Consider the following 22,715-nt stretch of genomic DNA (forward strand, 5'->3'; position numbering starts at 1 on the left):
AGTGAATACTTTCCAGTTGTGCGTTTTTGGTGAAGCTTTTGAGTTTTTGACGTCGGCAGATATCATACAGTAATCCTAAGACAAATTGCACAGAAAATGACACAGATGAGTGAATACTGCTCAGTATCAACAGTTGTGCGTTTTTGGTGAAGCTTTTGAGTTTTTGACGTCGGCAAATATCAAACAGTAATCTTAGGATACAGTCAGCTTAAAATGACTGAATGTGAGTGAATACTGTTCAGTTGTGCGTTTTTGGTGAAGCTTTTGAGTTTTTGACGTCGGCAGATATCAAACAGTAATCCTAAGTCAAATTGCACAGAAAATGACACAGATGAGTGAATATTGCTCAGTATCAACAGTTGTGCGTTTTTGGTGAAGCTTTTGAGTTTTTGACGTCGGCAGATATCAAACAGTAATCTTAGGATACATTCAGCTTAAAATGACTGAATGTGAGTGAACACTGTTCAGTTGTGCGTTTTTGGTGAAGCTTTTGAGTTTTTGACGTCGGCAGATATCAAACAGTAATCTTAGGATACAGTCAGCTTAAAATGACTGAATGTCAGTGAAAACTTTCAGTTGTGCATTTTTGGTGAAGCTTTTGAGTTTTTGACGTCGGCAGATATCAAACAGTAATCTTAGGATACAGTCAGCTTAAAATGACTGAATGTGAGTGAATACTTTTCAGTTGTGCGTTTTTGGTGAAGCTTTTGAGTTTTTTACGTCGGCAGATATCAAACAGTAATCTTAGGATACAGTCAGCTTAAAATGACTGAATGTGAGTGAATACTGTTCAGTTGTGCGTTTTTGGTGAAGCTTTTGAGTTTTTGACGTCGGCAGATATCAAACAGTAATCTTAGGATACAGTCAGCTTAAAATGACTGAATGTGAGTGAATACTGTTCAGTTGTGCGTTTTTGGTGAAGCTTTTGAGTTTTTGACGTCGGCAGATATCAAAAAGTAATCCTAAATCAAATTGCACAGAAAATGACACAGATGAGTGAATACTGCTCAGTATCAACAGTTGTGCGTTTTTGGTGAAGCTTTTGAGTTTTTGACGTCGGCAGATATCAAACAGTAATCTTAGGATACAGTCAGCTTAAAATGACTGAATGTGAGTGAATACTGTTCAGTTGTGCGTTTTTGGTGAAGCTTTTGAGTTTTTGACGTCGGCAGATATCAAACAGTAATCCCAAGTCAAATTGCACAGAAAATGACACAGATGAGTGAATAATGCTCAGTATCAACAGTTGTGCGTTTTTGGTGAAGCTTTTGAGTTTTTGACGTCGGCAGATATCAAACAGTAATCTTAGGATACAGTCAGCTTAAAATGACTGAATGTGAGTGAACACTGTTCAGTTGTGCGTTTTTGGTGAAGCTTTTGAGTTTTTGACGTCGGCAGATATCAAACAGTAATCTTAGGATACAGTCAGCTTAAAATGACTGAATGTGAGTGAATACTGTTCAGTTGTGTGTTTTTGGTCAAGCTTTTGAGTTTTTGACGTCGGCAGATATCAAACAGTAATCTTAGGATACAGTCAGCTTAAAATGACTGAATGTGAGTGAATACTGTCCAGTTGTGCGTTTTTGGTGAAGCTTTTGAGTTTTTGACGTCGGCAGATATCAAACAGTAATCTTAGGATACAGTCAGCTTAAAATGACTGAATGTGAGTGAATACTGTTCAGTTGTGCGTTTTTGGTGAAACTTTTGAGTTTTTGACGTCGGCAGATATCAAACAGTAATCCTAAGTCAAATTGCACAGAAAATGACACAGATGAGTGAATAATGCTCAGTATCAACAGTTGTGCGTTTTTGGTGAAGCTTTTGAGTTTTTGACGTCGGCAGATATCAAACAGTAATCTTCGTATGCAGTCAGCTTAAAATGACTGAATGTGAGTGAATACTGTTCAGTTGTGCGTTTTTGGTGAAGCTTTTGAGTTTTTGACGTCGGCAGATATCAAACAGTAATCCCAAGTCAAATTGCACAGAAAATGACACAGATGAGTGAATAATGCTCAGTATCAACAGTTGTGCGTTTTTGGTGAAGCTTTTGAGTTTTTGACGTCGGCAGATATCAAACAGTAATCTTAGGATACAGTCAGCTTAAAATGACTGAATGTGAGTGAATACTGTTCAGTTGTGCGTTTTTGGTGAAGCTTTTGAGTTTTTGACGTCGGCAGATATCAAACAGTAATCTTAGGATACAGTCAGCTTAAAATGACTGAATGTGAGTGAATACTGTTCAGTTGTGCGTTTTTGGTGAAGCTTTTGAGTTTTTGACGTCGGCAGATATCAAAAAGTAATCCTAAATCAAATTGCACAGAAAATGACACAGATGAGTGAATACTGCTCAGTATCAACAGTTGTGCGTTTTTGGTGAAGCTTTTGAGTTTTTGACGTCGGCAGATATCAAACAGTAATCTTAGGATACAGTCAGCTTAAAATGACTGAATGTGAGTGAATACTGTTCAGTTGTGCGTTTTTGGTGAAGCTTTTGAGTTTTTGACGTCGGCAGATATCAAACAGTAATCCCAAGTCAAATTGCACAGAAAATGACACAGATGAGTGAATAATGCTCAGTATCAACAGTTGTGCGTTTTTGGTGAAGCTTTTGAGTTTTTGACGTCGGCAGATATCAAACAGTAATCTTAGGATACAGTCAGCTTAAAATGACTGAATGTGAGTGAACACTGTTCAGTTGTGCGTTTTTGGTGAAGCTTTTGAGTTTTTGACGTCGGCAGATATCAAACAGTAATCTTAGGATACAGTCAGCTTAAAATGACTGAATGTGAGTGAATACTGTTCAGTTGTGTGTTTTTGGTCAAGCTTTTGAGTTTTTGACGTCGGCAGATATCAAACAGTAATCTTAGGATACAGTCAGCTTAAAATGACTGAATGTGAGTGAATACTGTCCAGTTGTGCGTTTTTGGTGAAGCTTTTGAGTTTTTGACGTCGGCAGATATCAAACAGTAATCTTAGGATACAGTCAGCTTAAAATGACTGAATGTGAGTGAATACTGTTCAGTTGTGCGTTTTTGGTGAAACTTTTGAGTTTTTGACGTCGGCAGATATCAAACAGTAATCCTAAGTCAAATTGCACAGAAAATGACACAGATGAGTGAATAATGCTCAGTATCAACAGTTGTGCGTTTTTGGTGAAGCTTTTGAGTTTTTGACGTCGGCAGATATCAAACAGTAATCTTCGTATGCAGTCAGCTTAAAATGACTGAATGTGAGTGAATACTGTTCAGTTGTGCGTTTTTGGTGAAGCTTTTGAGTTTTTGACGTCGGCAGATATCAAACAGTAGTCTTAGTATACAGTCAGCTTAAAATGACTGAATGTGAGTGAATACTGTTCAGTTGTGCGTTTTTGGTGAAGCTTTTGAGTTTTTGATGTCGGCTGATATCAAACAGTAATCCTAGGTCAAATTGCACAGAAAATGACACAGATGAGTGAATACTGCTCAGTATCAACAGTTGTGCGTTTTTGGTGAAGCTTTTGAGTTTTTGACGTCGGCAGATATCAAACAGTAATCTTAGGATACAGTCAGCTTAAAATGACTGAATGTGAGTGAATACTGTTCAGTTGTGCGTTTTTGGTGAAGCTTTTGAGTTTTTGACGTCGGCAGATATCAAACAGTAATCCTAAATCAAATTGCACAGAAAATGACACAGATGAGTGAATACTGCTCAGTATCAACAGTTGTGCGTTTTTGGTGAAGCTTTTGAGTTTTTGACGTCGGCAGATATCAAACAGTAATCTTCGTATGCAGTCAGCTTAAAATGACTGAATGTGAGTGAATACTGTTCAGTTGTGCGTTTTTGGTGAAGCTTTTGAGTTTTTGACGTCGGCAGATATCAAACAGTAATCCCAAGTCAAATTGCACAGAAAATGACACAGATGAGTGAATACTGCTCAGTATCAACAGTTGTGCGTTTTTGGTGAAGCTTTTGAGTTTTTGACGTCGGCAGATATCAAACAGCAGTCTTAGGATACATTCAGCTTAAAATGACTGAATGTGAGTGAACACTGTTCAGTTGTGCGTTTTTGGTGAAGCTTTTGAGTTTTTGACGTCGGCAGATATCAAACAGTAATCTTAGGATACAGTCAGCTTAAAATGACTGAATGTGAGTGAATACTGTTCAGTTGTGCGTTTTTGGTGAAGCTTTTGAGTTTTTGACGTCGGCAGATATCAAACAGTAATCTTAGGATACAGTCAGCTTAAAATGACTGAATGTGAGTGAATACTGTCCAGTTGTGCGTTTTTGGTGAAGCTTTTGAGTTTTTGACGTCGGCAGATATCAAACAGTCATCCAGTAGTCAAATTGCACAGAAAATGACACAGATGAGTGAATACTGTTCAGTATCAACAGTTGTGCGTTTTTGGTGAAGCTTTTGAGTTTTTGACGTCGGCAAATATCAAACAGTAATCTTAGGATACAGTCAGCTTAAAATGACTGAATGTGAGTGAATACTGCTCAGTTGTGCGTTTTTGGTGAAGCTTTTGAGTTTTTGACGTCGGCAGATATCAAACAGTAATCCTAAATCAAATTGCACAGAAAATGACACAGATGAGTGAATACTGCTCAGTATCAACAGTTGTGCGTTTTTGGTGAAGCTTTTGAGTTTTTGACGTCGGCAGATATCAAACAGTAATCTTCGTATGCAGTCAGCTTAAAATGACTGAATGTGAGTGAATACTGTTCAGTTGTGCGTTTTTGGTGAAGCTTTTGAGTTTTTGACGTCGGCAGATATCAAACAGTAATCCCAAGTCAAATTGCACAGAAAATGACACAGATGAGTGAATACTGCTCAGTATCAACAGTTGTGCGTTTTTGGTGAAGCTTTTGAGTTTTTGACGTCGGCAGATATCAAACAGTAATCTTAGGATACAGTCAGCTTAAAATGACTGAATGTGAGTGAATACTGTTCAGTTGTGCGTTTTTGGTGAAGCTTTTGAGTTTTTGACGTCGGCAGATATCAAACAGTAATCTTAGGATACAGTCAGCTTAAAATGACTGAATGTGAGTGAATACTGTTCAGTTGTGCGTTTTTGGTGAAGCTTTTGAGTTTTTGTCGTCGGCAGATATCAAACAGTAATCCTAAATCAAATTGCACAGAAAATGACACAGATGAGTGAATACTGCTCAGTATCAACAGTTGTGCGTTTTTGGTGAAGCTTTTGAGTTTTTGACGTCGGCAGATAAACAGTAATCTTAGGATACAGTCATCTTAAAATGACTGAATGTGAGTGAATACTGTTCAGTTGTGCGTTTTTGGTGAAGCTTTAGATTTTTTGACGTCGGCAGATATCAAACAGTAATCTTAGGATACAGTCAGCTTAAAATGACTGAATGTGAGTGAATACTGTTCAGTTGTGCGTTTTTGGTGAAGCTTTTGAGTTTTTGACGTCGGCAGATATCAAACAGTAATCTTAGGATACAGTCAGCTTAAAATGACTGAATGTGAGTGAATACTGTCCAGTTGTGCGTTTTTGGTGAAGCTTTTGAGTTTTTGACGTCGGCAGATATCAAACAGTAATCCTAAGTCAAATTGCACAGAAAATGACACAGATGAGTGAATACTGTTCAGTATCAACAGTTGTGCGTTTTTGGTGAAGCTTTTGAGTTTTTGACGTCGGCAAATATCAAACAGTAGTCTTAGGATACAGTCAGCTTAAAATGACTGAATGTGAGTGAATACTGTTCAGTTGTGCGTTTTTGGTGAAGCTTTTGAGTTTTTGACGTCGGCAGATATCAAACAGTAATCTTAGGATACAGTCAGCTTAAAATGACTGAATGTGAGTGAATACTGTTCAGTTGTGCGTTTTTGGTGAAGCTTTTGAGTTTTTGACGTCGGCAGATATCAAAAAGTAATCCTAAATCAAATTGCACAGAAAATGACACAGATGAGTGAATACTGCTCAGTATCAACAGTTGTGCGTTTTTGGTGAAGCTTTTGAGTTTTTGACGTCGGCAGATATCAAACAGTAATCTTAGGATACAGTCAGCTTAAAATGACTGAATGTGAGTGAATACTGTTCAGTTGTGCGTTTTTGGTGAAGCTTTTGAGTTTTTGACGTCGGCAGATATCAAACAGTAATCCCAAGTCAAATTGCACAGAAAATGACACAGATGAGTGAATAATGCTCAGTATCAACAGTTGTGCGTTTTTGGTGAAGCTTTTGAGTTTTTGACGTCGGCAGATATCAAACAGTAATCTTAGGATACAGTCAGCTTAAAATGACTGAATGTGAGTGAACACTGTTCAGTTGTGCGTTTTTGGTGAAGCTTTTGAGTTTTTGACGTCGGCAGATATCAAACAGTAATCTTAGGATACAGTCAGCTTAAAATGACTGAATGTGAGTGAATACTGTTCAGTTGTGTGTTTTTGGTCAAGCTTTTGAGTTTTTGACGTCGGCAGATATCAAACAGTAATCTTAGGATACAGTCAGCTTAAAATGACTGAATGTGAGTGAATACTGTCCAGTTGTGCGTTTTTGGTGAAGCTTTTGAGTTTTTGACGTCGGCAGATATCAAACAGTAATCTTAGGATACAGTCAGCTTAAAATGACTGAATGTGAGTGAATACTGTTCAGTTGTGCGTTTTTGGTGAAACTTTTGAGTTTTTGACGTCGGCAGATATCAAACAGTAATCCTAAGTCAAATTGCACAGAAAATGACACAGATGAGTGAATAATGCTCAGTATCAACAGTTGTGCGTTTTTGGTGAAGCTTTTGAGTTTTTGACGTCGGCAGATATCAAACAGTAATCTTCGTATGCAGTCAGCTTAAAATGACTGAATGTGAGTGAATACTGTTCAGTTGTGCGTTTTTGGTGAAGCTTTTGAGTTTTTGATGTCGGCTGATATCAAACAGTAATCCTAGGTCAAATTGCACAGAAAATGACACAGATGAGTGAATACTGCTCAGTATCAACAGTTGTGCGTTTTTGGTGAAGCTTTTGAGTTTTTGACGTCGGCAGATATCAAACAGTAATCTTAGGATACAGTCAGCTTAAAATGACTGAATGTGAGTGAATACTGTTCAGTTGTGCGTTTTTGGTGAAGCTTTTGAGTTTTTGACGTCGGCAGATATCAAACAGTAATCCTAAATCAAATTGCACAGAAAATGACACAGATGAGTGAATACTGCTCAGTATCAACAGTTGTGCGTTTTTGGTGAAGCTTTTGAGTTTTTGACGTCGGCAGATATCAAACAGTAATCTTCGTATGCAGTCAGCTTAAAATGACTGAATGTGAGTGAATACTGTTCAGTTGTGCGTTTTTGGTGAAGCTTTTGAGTTTTTGACGTCGGCAGATATCAAACAGTAATCCCAAGTCAAATTGCACAGAAAATGACACAGATGAGTGAATACTGCTCAGTATCAACAGTTGTGCGTTTTTGGTGAAGCTTTTGAGTTTTTGACGTCGGCAGATATCAAACAGCAGTCTTAGGATACATTCAGCTTAAAATGACTGAATGTGAGTGAACACTGTTCAGTTGTGCGTTTTTGGTGAAGCTTTTGAGTTTTTGACGTCGGCAGATATCAAACAGTAATCTTAGGATACAGTCAGCTTAAAATGACTGAATGTGAGTGAATACTGTTCAGTTGTGCGTTTTTGGTGAAGCTTTTGAGTTTTTGACGTCGGCAGATATCAAACAGTAATCTTAGGATACAGTCAGCTTAAAATGACTGAATGTGAGTGAATACTGTCCAGTTGTGCGTTTTTGGTGAAGCTTTTGAGTTTTTGACGTCGGCAGATATCAAACAGTCATCCAGTAGTCAAATTGCACAGAAAATGACACAGATGAGTGAATACTGTTCAGTATCAACAGTTGTGCGTTTTTGGTGAAGCTTTTGAGTTTTTGACGTCGGCAAATATCAAACAGTAATCTTAGGATACAGTCAGCTTAAAATGACTGAATGTGAGTGAATACTGCTCAGTTGTGCGTTTTTGGTGAAGCTTTTGAGTTTTTGACGTCGGCAGATATCAAACAGTAATCCTAAATCAAATTGCACAGAAAATGACACAGATGAGTGAATACTGCTCAGTATCAACAGTTGTGCGTTTTTGGTGAAGCTTTTGAGTTTTTGACGTCGGCAGATATCAAACAGTAATCTTCGTATGCAGTCAGCTTAAAATGACTGAATGTGAGTGAATACTGTTCAGTTGTGCGTTTTTGGTGAAGCTTTTGAGTTTTTGACGTCGGCAGATATCAAACAGTAATCCCAAGTCAAATTGCACAGAAAATGACACAGATGAGTGAATACTGCTCAGTATCAACAGTTGTGCGTTTTTGGTGAAGCTTTTGAGTTTTTGACGTCGGCAGATATCAAACAGTAATCTTAGGATACAGTCAGCTTAAAATGACTGAATGTGAGTGAATACTGTTCAGTTGTGCGTTTTTGGTGAAGCTTTTGAGTTTTTGACGTCGGCAGATATCAAACAGTAATCTTAGGATACAGTCAGCTTAAAATGACTGAATGTGAGTGAATACTGTTCAGTTGTGCGTTTTTGGTGAAGCTTTTGAGTTTTTGTCGTCGGCAGATATCAAACAGTAATCCTAAATCAAATTGCACAGAAAATGACACAGATGAGTGAATACTGCTCAGTATCAACAGTTGTGCGTTTTTGGTGAAGCTTTTGAGTTTTTGACGTCGGCAGATAAACAGTAATCTTAGGATACAGTCATCTTAAAATGACTGAATGTGAGTGAATACTGTTCAGTTGTGCGTTTTTGGTGAAGCTTTAGATTTTTTGACGTCGGCAGATATCAAACAGTAATCTTAGGATACAGTCAGCTTAAAATGACTGAATGTGAGTGAATACTGTTCAGTTGTGCGTTTTTGGTGAAGCTTTTGAGTTTTTGACGTCGGCAGATATCAAACAGTAATCTTAGGATACAGTCAGCTTAAAATGACTGAATGTGAGTGAATACTGTCCAGTTGTGCGTTTTTGGTGAAGCTTTTGAGTTTTTGACGTCGGCAGATATCAAACAGTAATCCTAAGTCAAATTGCACAGAAAATGACACAGATGAGTGAATACTGTTCAGTATCAACAGTTGTGCGTTTTTGGTGAAGCTTTTGAGTTTTTGACGTCGGCAAATATCAAACAGTAGTCTTAGGATACAGTCAGCTTAAAATGACTGAATGTGAGTGAATACTGTTCAGTTGTGCGTTTTTGGTGAAGCTTTTGAGTTTTTGACGTCGGCAGATATCAAACAGTAATCTTAGGATACAGTCAGCTTAAAATGACTGAATGTGAGTGAATACTGTTCAGTTGTGCGTTTTTGGTGAAGCTTTTGAGTTTTTGACGTCGGCAGATATCAAAAACAGTAATCCTAAATCAAATTGCACAGAAAATGACACAGATGAGTGAATAATGCTCAGTATCAACAGTTGTGCGTTTTTGGTGAAGCTTTTGAGTTTTTGACGTCGGCAGATATCAAACAGTAGTCTTAGGATACAGTCAGCTTAAAATGACTGAATGTGAGTGAATACTGTTCAGTTGTGCGTTTTTGGTGAAACTTTTGAGTTTTTGACGTCGGCAGATATCAAACAGTAATCCTAAGTCAAATTGCACAGAAAATGACACAGATGAGTGAATAATGCTCAGTATCAACAGTTGTGCGTTTTTGGTGAAGCTTTTGAGTTTTTGACGTCGGCAGATATCAAACAGTAATCTTCGTATGCAGTCAGCTTAAAATGACTGAATGTGAGTGAATACTGTTCAGTTGTGCGTTTTTGGTGAAGCTTTTGAGTTTTTGATGTCGGCTGATATCAAACAGTAATCCTATGTCAAATTGCACAGAAAATGACACAGATGAGTGAATACTGCTCAGTATCAACAGTTGTGCGTTTTTGGTGAAGCTTTTGAGTTTTTGACGTCGGCAGATATCAAACAGTAATCTTAGGATACAGTCAGCTTAAAATGACTGAATGTGAGTGAATACTGTTCAGTTGTGCGTTTTTGGTGAAGCTTTTGAGTTTTTGACGTCGGCAGATATCAAACAGTAATCCTAAATCAAATTGCACAGAAAATGACACAGATGAGTGAATACTGCTCAGTATCAACAGTTGTGCGTTTTTGGTGAAGCTTTTGAGTTTTTGACGTCGGCAGATATCAAACAGTAATCTTCGTATGCAGTCAGCTTAAAATGACTGAATGTGAGTGAATACTGTTCAGTTGTGCGTTTTTGGTGAAGCTTTTGAGTTTTTGACGTCGGCAGATATCAAACAGTAATCCCAAGTCAAATTGCACAGAAAATGACACAGATGAGTGAATACTGCTCAGTATCAACAGTTGTGCGTTTTTGGTGAAGCTTTTGAGTTTTTGACGTCGGCAGATATCAAACAGTAGTCTTAGGATACATTCAGCTTAAAATGACTGAATGTGAGTGAACACTGTTCAGTTGTGCGTTTTTGGTGAAGCTTTTGAGTTTTTGACGTCGGCAGATATCAAACAGTAATCTTAGGATACAGTCAGCTTAAAATGACTGAATGTGAGTGAATACTGTTCAGTTGTGCGTTTTTGGTGAAGCTTTTGAGTTTTTGACGTCGGCAGATATCAAACAGTAATCTTAGGATACAGTCAGCTTAAAATGACTGAATGTGAGTGAATACTGTCCAGTTGTGCGTTTTTGGTGAAGCTTTTGAGTTTTTGACGTCGGCAGATATCAAACAGTAATCCAGTAGTCAAATTGCACAGAAAATGACACAGATGAGTGAATACTGTTCAGTATCAACAGTTGTGCGTTTTTGGTGAAGCTTTTGAGTTTTTGACGTCGGCAGATATCAAACAGTAATCTTCGTATGCAGTCAGCTTAAAATGACTGAATGTGAGTGAATACTGTTCAGTTGTGCGTTTTTGGTGAAGCTTTTGAGTTTTTGACGTCGGCAGATATCAAACAGTAATCCCAAGTCAAATTGCACAGAAAATGACACAGATGAGTGAATACTGCTCAGTATCAACAGTTGTGCGTTTTTGGTGAAGCTTTTGAGTTTTTGACGTCGGCAGATATCAAACAGTAATCTTAGGATACAGTCAGCTTAAAATGACTGAATGTGAGTGAATACTGTTCAGTTGTGCGTTTTTGGTGAAGCTTTTGAGTTTTTGTCGTCGGCAGATATCAAACAGTAATCCTAAATCAAATTGCACAGAAAATGACACAGATGAGTGAATACTGCTCAGTATCAACAGTTGTGCGTTTTTGGTGAAGCTTTTGAGTTTTTGACGTCGGCAGATATCAAACAGTAATCTTAGGATACAGTCATCTTAAAATGACTGAATGTGAGTGAATACTGTTCAGTTGTGCGTTTTTGGTGAAGCTTTAGATTTTTTGACGTCGGCAGATATCAAACAGTAATCTTAGGATACAGTCAGCTTAAAATGACTGAATGTGAGTGAATACTGTTCAGTTGTGCGTTTTTGGTGAAGCTTTTGAGTTTTTGACGTCGGCAGATATCAAACAGTAATCTTAGGATACAGTCAGCTTAAAATGACTGAATGTGAGTGAATACTGTCCAGTTGTGCGTTTTTGGTGAAGCTTTTGAGTTTTTGACGTCGGCAGATATCAAACAGTAATCCTAAGTCAAATTGCACAGAAAATGACACAGATGAGTGAATACTGTTCAGTATCAACAGTTGTGCGTTTTTGGTGAAGCTTTTGAGTTTTTGACGTCGGCAAATATCAAACAGTAGTCTTAGGATACAGTCAGCTTAAAATGACTGAATGTGAGTGAATACTGTTCAGTTGTGCGTTTTTGGTGAAGCTTTTGAGTTTTTGACGTCGGCAGATATCAAACAGTAATCCTAAGTCAAATTGCACAGAAAATGACACAGATGAGTGAATAATGCTCAGTATCAACAGTTGTGCGTTTTTGGTGAAGCTTTTGAGTTTTTGACGTCGGCAGATATCAAACAGTAATCTTAGGATACAGTCAGCTTAAAATGACTGAATGTGAGTGAATACTGTTCAGTTGTGCGTTTTTGGTGAAGCTTTAGATTTTTTGACGTCGGCAGATATCAAACAGTAATCTTAGGATACAGTCAGCTTAAAATGACTGAATGTGAGTGAATACTGTTCAGTTGTGCGTTTTTGGTGAAGCTTTTGAGTTTTTGACGTCGGCAGATATCAAACAGTAATCCTAAGTCAAATTGCACAGAAAATGACACAGATGAGTGAATACTGTTCAGTATCAACAGTTGTGCGTTTTTGGTGAAGCTTTTGAGTTTTTGACGTCGGCAAATATCAAACAGTAATCTTAGGATACAGTCAGCTTAAAATGACTGAATGTGAGTGAATACTGCTCAGTTGTGCGTTTTTGGTGAAGCTTTTGAGTTTTTGACGTCGGCAGATATCAAACAGTAATCCTAAATCAAATTGCACAGAAAATGACACAGATGAGTGAATACTGCTCAGTATCAACAGTTGTGCGTTTTTGGTGAAGCTTTTGAGTTTTTGACGTCGGCAGATATCAAACAGTAATCTTAGGATACAGTCAGCTTAAAATGACTGAATGTGAGTGAATACTGTTCAGTTGTGCGTTTTTGGTGAAGCTTTAGATTTTTTGACGTCGGCAGATATCAAACAGTAATCTTAGGATACAGTCAGCTTAAAATGACTGAATGTGAGTGAATACTGTTCAGTTGTGCGTTTTTGGTCAAGCTTTTGAGTTTTTGACGTCGGCAGATATCAAACAGTAATCTTAGGATACAGTCAGCTTAAAATGACTGAATGTGAGTGAATACTGTTCAGTTGTGCGTTTTTGGTCAAGCTTTTGAGTTTTTGACGTCGGCAGATATCAAACAGTAATCCTAAGTCAAATTGCACAGAAAATGACACAGATGAGTGAATACTGTTCAGTATCAACAGTTGTGCGTTTTTGGTGAAGCTTTTGAGTTTTTGACGTCGGCAAATATCAAACAGTAATCTTCGTATGCAGTCAGCTTAAAATGACTGAATGTGAGTGAATACTGTTCAGTTGTGCGTTTTTGGTGAAGCTTTAGATTTTTTGACGTCGGCAGATATCAAACAGTAATCTTAGGATACAGTCAGCTTAAAATGACTGAATGTGAGTGAATACTGTTCAGTTGTGCGTTTTTGGTCAAGCTTTTGAGTTTTTGACGTCGGCAGATATCAAACAGTAATCCTAAATCAAATTGCACAGAAAATGACACAGATGAGTGAATACTGCTCAGTATCAACAGTTGTGCGTTTTTGGTGAAGCTTTTGAGTTTTTTTCGTCGGCAGATATCAAACAGTAATCTTCGTATGCAGTCAGCTTAAAATGACTGAATGTGAGTGAATACTGTTCAGTTGTGCGTTTTTGGTGAAGCTTTTGAGTTTTTGACGTCGGCAGATATCAAACAGTAATCTTAGGATACAGTCAGCTTAAAATGACTGAATGTGAGTGAATACTGTTCAGTTGTGCGTTTTTGGTGAAGCTTTTGAGTTTTTGACGTCGGCAGATATCAAACAGTAATCCTAAGTCAAATTGCACAGAAAATGACACAGATGAGTGAATACTGTTCAGTATCAACAGTTGTGCGTTTTTGGTGAAGCTTTTGAGTTTTTGACGTCGGCAAATATCAAACAGTAATCTTAGGATACAGTCAGCTTAAAATGACTGAATGTGAGTGAATACTGCTCAGTTGTGCGTTTTTGGTGAAGCTTTTGAGTTTTTGACGTCGGCAGATATCAAACAGTAATCCTAAATCAAATTGCACAGAAAATGACACAGATGAGTGAATACTGCTCAGTATCAACAGTTGTGCGTTTTTGGTGAAGCTTTTGAGTTTTTGACGTCGGCAGATATCAAACAGTAATCTTAGGATACAGTCAGCTTAAAATGACTGAATGTGAGTGAATACTGTTCAGTTGTGCGTTTTTGGTGAAGCTTTTGAGTTTTTGACGTCGGCAAATATCAAACAGTAATCTTCGTATGCAGTCAGCTTAAAATGACTGAATGTGAGTGAATACTGTTCAGTTGTGCGTTTTTGGTGAAGCTTTTGAGTTTTTGACGTCGGCAGATATCAAACAGTAATCCCAAGTCAAATTGCACAGAAAATGACACAGATGAGTGAATACTGCTCAGTATCAACAGTTGTGCGTTTTTGGTGAAGCTTTTGAGTTTTTGACGTCGGCAGATATCAAACAGTAATCTTAGGATACAGTCAGCTTAAAATGACTGAATGTGAGTGAATACTGTTCAGTTGTGCGTTTTTGGTGAAGCTTTTGAGTTTTTGACGTCGGCAGATATCAAACAGTAATCTTAGGATACAGTCAGCTTAAAATGACTGAATGTGAGTGAATACTGTTCAGTTGTGCGTTTTTGGTGAAGCTTTTGAGTTTTTGTCGTCGGCAGATATCAAACAGTAATCCTAAATCAAATTGCACAGAAAATGACACAGATGAGTGAATACTGCTCAGTATCAACAGTTGTGCGTTTTTGGTGAAGCTTTTGAGTTTTTGACGTCGGCAGATATCAAACAGTAATCTTAGGATACAGTCATCTTAAAATGACTGAATGTGAGTGAATACTGTTCAGTTGTGCGTTTTTGGTGAAGCTTTAGATTTTTTGACGTCGGCAGATATCAAACAGTAATCTTAGGATACAGTCAGCTTAAAATGACTGAATGTGAGTGAATACTGTTCAGTTGTGCGTTTTTGGTGAAGCTTTTGAGTTTTTGACGTCGGCAGATATCAAACAGTAATCCTAGGTCAAATTGCACAGAAAATGCCACAGATGAGTGAATACTGCTCAGTATCAACAGTTGTGCGTTTTTGGTGAAGCTTTTGAGTTTTTGACGTCGGCAGATATCAAACAGTAATCTTAGGATACAGTCAGCTTAAAATGACTGAATGTGAGTGAATACTGTTCAGTTGTGTGTTTTTGGTCAAGCTTTTGAGTTTTTGACGTCGGCAGATATCAAACAGTAATCTTGGGATACAGTCAGCTTAAAATGACTGAATGTGAGTGAATACTGTCCAGTTGTGCGTTTTTGGTGAAGCTTTTGAGTTTTTGACGTCGGCAGATATCAAACAGTAATCCTAAGTCAAATTGCACAGAAAATGACACAGATGAGTGAATACTGTTCAGTATCAACAGTTGTGCGTTTTTGGTGAAGCTTTTGAGTTTTTGACGTCGGCAAATATCAAACAGTAGTCTTAGGATACAGTCAGCTTAAAATGACTGAATGTGAATGAATACTGTTCAGTTGTGCGTTTTTGGTGAAGCTTTTGAGTTTTTGACGTCGGCAGATATCAAACAGTAATCCCAAGTCAAATTGCACAGAAAATGACACAGATGAGTGAATACTGCTCAGTATCAACAGTTGTGCGTTTTTGGTGAAGCTTTTGAGTTTTTGACGTCGGCAGATATCAAACAGTAATCTTAGGATACAGTCAGCTTAAAATGACTGAATGTGAGTGAATACTGTTCAGTTGTGCGTTTTTGGTGAAGCTTTTGAGTTTTTGACGTCGGCAGATATCAAACAGTAATCCTAAGTCAAATTGCACAGAAAATGACACAGATGAGTGAATAATGCTCAGTATCAACAGTTGTGCGTTTTTGGTGAAGCTTTTGAGTTTTTGACGTCGGCAGATATCAAACAGTAATCTTAGGATACAGTCAGCTTAAAATGACTGAATGTGAGTGAATACTGTTCAGTTGTGCGTTTTTGGTGAAGCTTTAGATTTTTTGACGTCGGCAGATATCAAACAGTAATCTTAGGATACAGTCAGCTTAAAATGACTGAATGTGAGTGAATACTGTTCAGTTGTGCGTTTTTGGTGAAGCTTTTGAGTTTTTGACGTCGGCAGATATCAAACAGTAATCCTAAGTCAAATTGCACAGAAAATGACACAGATGAGTGAATAATGCTCAGTATCAACAGTTGTGCGTTTTTGGTGAAGCTTTTGAGTTTTTGACGTCGGCAGATATCAAACAGTAATCTTAGGATACAGTCAGCTTAAAATGACTGAATGTGAGTGAATACTGTTCAGTTGTGCGTTTTTGGTGAAGCTTTAGATTTTTTGACGTCGGCAGATATCAAACAGTAATCTTAGGATACAGTCAGCTTAAAATGACTGAATGTGAGTGAATACTGTTCAGTTGTGCGTTTTTGGTCAAGCTTTTGAGTTTTTGACGTCGGCAGATATCAAACAGTAATCTTAGGATACAGTCAGCTTAATATGACTGAATGTGAGTGAATACTGTTCAGTTGTGCGTTTTTGGTGAAGCTTTTGAATTTTTGACGTCGGCAGATATCAAACAGTAATCTTAGGATACAGTCAGCTTAAAATGACTGAATGTGAGTGAACACTGTTCAGTTGTGCGTTTTTGGTGAAGCTTTTGAGTTTTTGACGTCGGCAGATATCAAACAGTAATCTTAGGATACAGTCAGCTTAAAATGACTGAATGTGAGTGAATACTGTTCAGTTGTGCGTTTTTGGTGAAGCTTTTGAGTTTTTGACGTCGGCAGATATCAAAAAGTAATCCTAAATCAAATTGCACAGAAAATGACACAGATGAGTGAATAATGCTCAGTATCAACAATTGTGCGTTTTTGGTGAAGCTTTTGAGTTTTTGACGTCGGCAGATATCAAACAGTAATCTTAGGATACAGTCAGTTTAAAATGACTGAATGTGAGTGAATACTGTTCAGTTGTGCGTTTTTGGTCAAGCTTTTGAGTTTTTGACGTCGGCAGATATCAAAAAGTAATCCTAAATCAAATTGCACAGAAAATGACACAGATGCGTGAATAATGCTCAGTATCAACAGTTGTGCGTTTTTGGTGAAGCTTTTGAGTTTTTGACGTCGGCAGATATCAAACAGTAATCCCAAGTCAAATTGCACAGAAAATGACACAGATGAGTGAATACTGCTCAGTATCAACAGTTGTGCGTTTTTGGTGAAGCTTTTGAGTTTTTGACGTCGGCAGATATCAAACAGTAATCTTAGGATACAGTCAGCTTAAAATGACTGAATGTGAGTGAATACTGTTCAGTTGTGCGTTTTTGGTGAAGCTTTTGAGTTTTTGACGTCGGCAGATATCAAACAGTAATCTTAGGATACAGTCAGCTTAAAATGACTGAATGTGAGTGAATACTGTTCAGTTGTGCGTTTTTGGTGAAGCTTTTGAGTTTTTGACGTCGGCAGATATCAAACAGTAATCCTAAGTCAAATTGCACAGAAAATGACACAGATGAGTGAATACTGTTCAGTATCAACAGTTGTGCGTTTTTGGTGAAGCTTTTGAGTTTTTGACGTCGGCAAATATCAAACAGTAATCTTAGGATACAGTCAGCTTAAAATGACTGAATGTGAGTGAATACTGCTCAGTTGTGCGTTTTTGGTGAAGCTTTTGAGTTTTTGACGTCGGCAGATATCAAACAGTAATCCTAAATCAAATTGCACAGAAAATGACACAGATGAGTGAATACTGCTCAGTATCAACAGTTGTGCGTTTTTGGTGAAGCTTTTGAGTTTTTGACGTCGGCAGATATCAACAGTAATCTTCGTATGCAGTCAGCTTAAAATGACTGAATGTGAGTGAATACTGTTTAGTTGTGCGTTTTTGGTGAAGCTTTTGAGTTTTTGACGTCGGCAGATATCAAACAGTAATCCCAAGTCAAATTGCACAGAAAATGACACAGATGAGTGAATACTGCTCAGTATCAACAGTTGTGCGTTTTTGGTGAAGCTTTTGAGTTTTTGACGTCGGCAGATATCAAACAGTAATCTTAGGATACAGTCAGCTTAAAATGACTGAATGTGAGTGAATACTGTTCAGTTGTGCGTTTTTGGTGAAGCTTTTGAGTTTTTGACGTCGGCAGATATCAAACAGTAATCTTAGGATACAGTCAGCTTAAAATGACTGAATGTGAGTGAATACTGTTCAGTTGTGCGTTTTTGGTCAAGCTTTTGAGTTTTTGACGTCGGCAGATATCAAACAGTAATCCTAAATCAATTTGCACAGAAAATGACACAGATGAGTGAATACTGCTCAGTATCAACAGTTGTGCGTTTTTGGTGAAGCTTTTGAGTTTTTGACGTCCGCAGATATCAAACAGTAATCGTCGTATGCAGTCAGCTTAAAATGACTGAATGTGAGTGAATACTGTTCAGTTGTGTGTTTTTGGTCAAGCTTTTGAGTTTTTGACGTCGGCAGATATCAAACAGTAATCTTAGGATACAGTCAGCTTAAAATGACTGAATGTGAGTGAATACTGTTCAGTTGTGCGTTTTTGGTGAAGCTTTAGATTTTTTTGACGTCGGCAGATATCAAACAGTAATCTTAGGATACAGTCAGCTTAAAATGACTGAATGTGAGTGAATACTGTTCAGTTGTGCGTTTTTGGTGAAGCTTTTGAGTTTTTGACGTCGGCAGATATCAAAAAGTAATCCTAAATCAAATTGCACAGAAAATGACACAGATGAGTGAATAATGCTCAGTATCAACAGTTGTGCGTTTTTGGTGAAGCTTTTGAGTTTTTGACGTCGGCAGATATCAAACAGTAATCTTAGGATACAGTCAGCTTAAAATGAATGAATGTGAGTGAATACTGTTCAGTTGTGCGTTTTTGGTGAAGCTTTTGAGTTTTTGACGTCGGCAGATATCAAACAGTAATCTTAGGATACAGTCAGCTTAAAATGAATGAATGTGAGTGAATACTGTCCAGTTGTGTGTTTTTGGTGAAGCTTTTGAGTTTTTGACGTCGGCAGATATCAAACAGTAATCCTAAGTCAAATTGTACAGAAAATGACACAGATGAGTGAATATTGCTCAGTATCAACAGTTGTGCGTTTTTGGTGAAGCTTTTGAGTTTTTGACGTCGGCAGATATCAAACAGTAATCTTAGGATACAGTCAGCTTAAAATGACTGAATGTGAGTGAATACTGTTCAGTTGTGCGTTTTTGGTGAAGCTTTTGAGTTTTTGACGTCGGCAGATATCAAACAGTAATCTTAGGATACAGTCAGCTTAAAATGACTGAATGTGAGAGAATACTGTTCAGTTGTGCGTTTTTGGTGAAGCTTTTGAGTTTTTGACGTCGGCAGATATCAAACAGTAATCTTAGGATACAGTCAGCTTAAAATGACTGAATGTGAGTGAATACTGTTCAGTTGTGCGTTTTTGGTGAAGCTTTTGAGTTTTTGACGTCGGCAGATATCAAACAGTAATCTTAGGATACAGTCAGCTTAAAATGACTGAATGTGAGTGAATACTTTTCAGTTGTGCGTTTTTGGTGAAGCTTTTGAGTTTTTGACGTCGGCAGATATCAAACAGTAATCTTAGGATACAGTCAGCTTAAAATGACTGAATGTGAGTGAATACTGTTCAGTTGTGCGTTTTTGGTGAAGCTTTTGAGTTTTTGACGTCGGCAGATATCAAAAAGTAATCCTAAATCAAATTGCACAGAAAATGACACAGATGAGTGAATAATGCTCAGTATCAACAGTTGTGCGTTTTTGGTGAAGCTTTTGAGTTTTTGACGTCGGCAGATATCAAACAGTAGTCTTAGGATAGAGTCAGCTTAAAATGACTGAATGTGAGTGAATACTGTTCAGTTGTGCGTTTTTGGTGAAGCTTTTGAGTTTTTGACGTCGGCAGATATCAAACAGTAATCCTAAATCAAATTGCACAGAAAATGACACAGATGAGTGAATAATGCTCAGTATCAACAGTTGTGCGTTTTTGGTGAAGCTTTTTAGTTTTTGACGTCGTCATTTTAAGCTGACTGTATCCTAAGATTACTGTTTGATATCTGCCGACGTCAAAAACTCAAAAGCTTCACCAAAAACGCACAACTGAACAGTATTCACTCACATTCAGTCATTTTAAGCTGACTGTATCCTAAGATTACTGTTTGATATCTGCCGACGTCAAAAACTCAAAAGCTTCACCAAAAACGCACAACTGTTGATACTGAGCATTATTCACTCATCTGTGTCATTTTCTGTGCAATTTGATTTAGGATTACTGTTTGATATCTGCCGACGTCAAAAACTCAAAAGCTTCACCAAAAACGCACAACTGAACAGTATTCACTCACATTCAGTCATTTTAAGCTGACTGTATCCTAAGATTACTGTTTGATATCTGCCGACGTCAAAAACTCAAAAGCTTCACCAAAAACGCACAACTGAACAGTATTCACTCACATTCAGTCATTTTAAGCTGACTGTATCCTAAGATTACTGTTTGATATCTGCCGACGTCAAAAACTCAAAAGCTTCACCAAAAACGCACAACTGAACAGTATTCACTCACATTCAGTCATTTTAAGCTGACTGTATCCTAAGACTACTGTTTGATATCTGCCGACGTCAAAAACTCAAAAGCTTCACCAAAAACGCACATCTGAACAGTATTCACTCACATTCAGTCATTTTAAGCTGACTGTATCCTAAGATTACTGTTTGATATCTGCCGACGTCAAAAACTCAAAAGCTTCACCAAAAACGCACAACTGAACAGTATTCACTCACATTCAGTCATTTTAAGCTGACTGTATCCTAAGATTACTGTTTGATATCTGCCGACGTCAAAAACTCAAAAGCTTCACCAAAAACGCACAACTGAACAGTATTCACTCACATTCAGTCATTTTAAGCTGACTGTATCCTAAGATTACTGTTTGATATCTGCCGACGTCAAAAACTCAGAAGCTTCACCAAAAACGCACAAATGTTGATACTGAGCATTATTCACTCATCTGTGTCATTTTCTGTGCAATTTGACCTAGGATTACTGTTTGATATCTGCTGACGTCAAAAACTCAAATGCTTCACCAAAAACGCACAACTGAACAGTATTCACTCACATTCAGTCATTTTAAGCTGACTGTATCCTAAGATTACTGTTTGATATCTGCCGACGTCAAAAACTCAAAAGCTTCACCAAAAACGCACAACTGAACACATTCAGTCATTTTAAGCTGACTGTATCCTAAGATTACTGTTTGATATCTGCCGACGTCAAAAACTCAGAAGCTTCACCAAAAACGCACAACTGAACAGTATTCACTCACATTCAGTCATTTTAAGCTGACTGTATCCTAAGATATCTGCCGACGTCAAAAACTCAAAAGCTTCACCAAAAACGCACAACTGAACAGTATTCACTCACATTCAGTCATTTTAAGCTGACTGTATCCTAAGATTACTGTTTGATATCTGCCGACGTCAACAACTCAAAAGCTTCACCAAAAACGCACAAATGTTGATACTGAGCAGTATTCATTCATCTGTGTCATTTTCTGTGCAATTTGACCTAGGATTACTGTTTGATATCTGCTGACGTCAAAAACTCAAATGCTTCACCAAAAACGCACAACTGAACAGTATTCACTCACATTCAGTCATTTTAAGGTGACTGTATCCTAAGATTACTGTTTGATATCTGCCGACGTCAAAAACTCAAAAGCTTCACCAAAAACGCACAACTGAACAGTATTCACTCACATTCAGTCATTTTAAGCTGACTGTATCCTAAGATTACTGTTTGATATCTGCCAACGTCAAAAAATCTAAAGCTTCACCAAAAACGCACAACTGTTGATACTGAGCATTATTCACTCATCTGTGTCATTTTCTGTGCAATTTGATTTAGGATTACTGTTTGATATCTGCCGACGTCAAAAACTCAAAAGCTTCACCAAAAACGCACAACTGAACAGTATTCACTCACATTCAGTCATTTTAAGCTGACTGTATCCTAAGATTACTGTTTGATATCTGCCGACGTCAAAAACTCAAAAGCTTCACCAAAAACGCACAACTGAACAGTATTCACTCACATTCAGTCATTTTAAGCTGACTGTATCCTAAGATTACTGTTTGATATCTGTGATGTCAAAAACTCAAAAGCTTCACCAAAAACGCACAACTGAACAGTATTCACTCACATTCAGTCATTTTAAGCTGACTGTATCCTAAGATTACTGTTTGATATCTGCCAACGTCAAAAAATCAAAAGCTTCACCAAAAACGCACAACTGAACAGTATTCACTCACATTCAGTCATTTTAAGCTGACTGTATCCTAAGACTACTGTTTGATATCTGCCGACGTCAAAAACTCAAAAGCTTCACCAAAAACGCACAACTGAACAGTATTCACTCACATTCAGTCATTTTAAGCTGACTGTATCCTAAGATTACTGTTTGATATCTGCCGACGTCAAAAACTCAAAAGCTTCACCAAAAACGCACAACTGTTGATACTGAGCATTATTCACTCATCTGTGTCATTTTCTGTGCAATTTGATTTAGGATTACTGTTTGATATCTGCCGACGTCAAAAACTCAAAAGCTTCACCAAAAACGCACAACTGAACAGTATTCACTCACATTCAGTCATTTTAAGCTGACTGTATCCTGAGACTACTGTTTGATATCTGCCGACGTCAAAAACTCAAAAGCTTCACCAAAAACGCACAACTGTTGATACTGAGCATTATTCACTCATCTGTGTAATTTTCTGTGCAATTTGATTTAGGATTACTGTTTGATATCTGCCGACGTCAAAAAATCTAAAGCTTCACCAAAAACGCACAACTGAACAGTACTCACTCACATTCAGTCATTTTAAGCTGACTGTATCCTAAGATTACTGTTTGATATCTGCCGACGTCAAAAACTCAAAAGCTTCACCAAAAACACACAACTGAACAGTATTCACTCATATTCAGTCATTTTAAGCTGA

The sequence above is a fragment of the Trachinotus anak genome, unplaced genomic scaffold (genome assembly GCF_046630095.1).
Source record: "Trachinotus anak isolate AG129_WGS33_773 ecotype Australia unplaced genomic scaffold, CSIRO_AGI_Tana_v1 ptg000002l, whole genome shotgun sequence".
Lineage (NCBI taxonomy): Eukaryota > Metazoa > Chordata > Actinopteri > Carangiformes > Carangidae > Trachinotus > Trachinotus anak.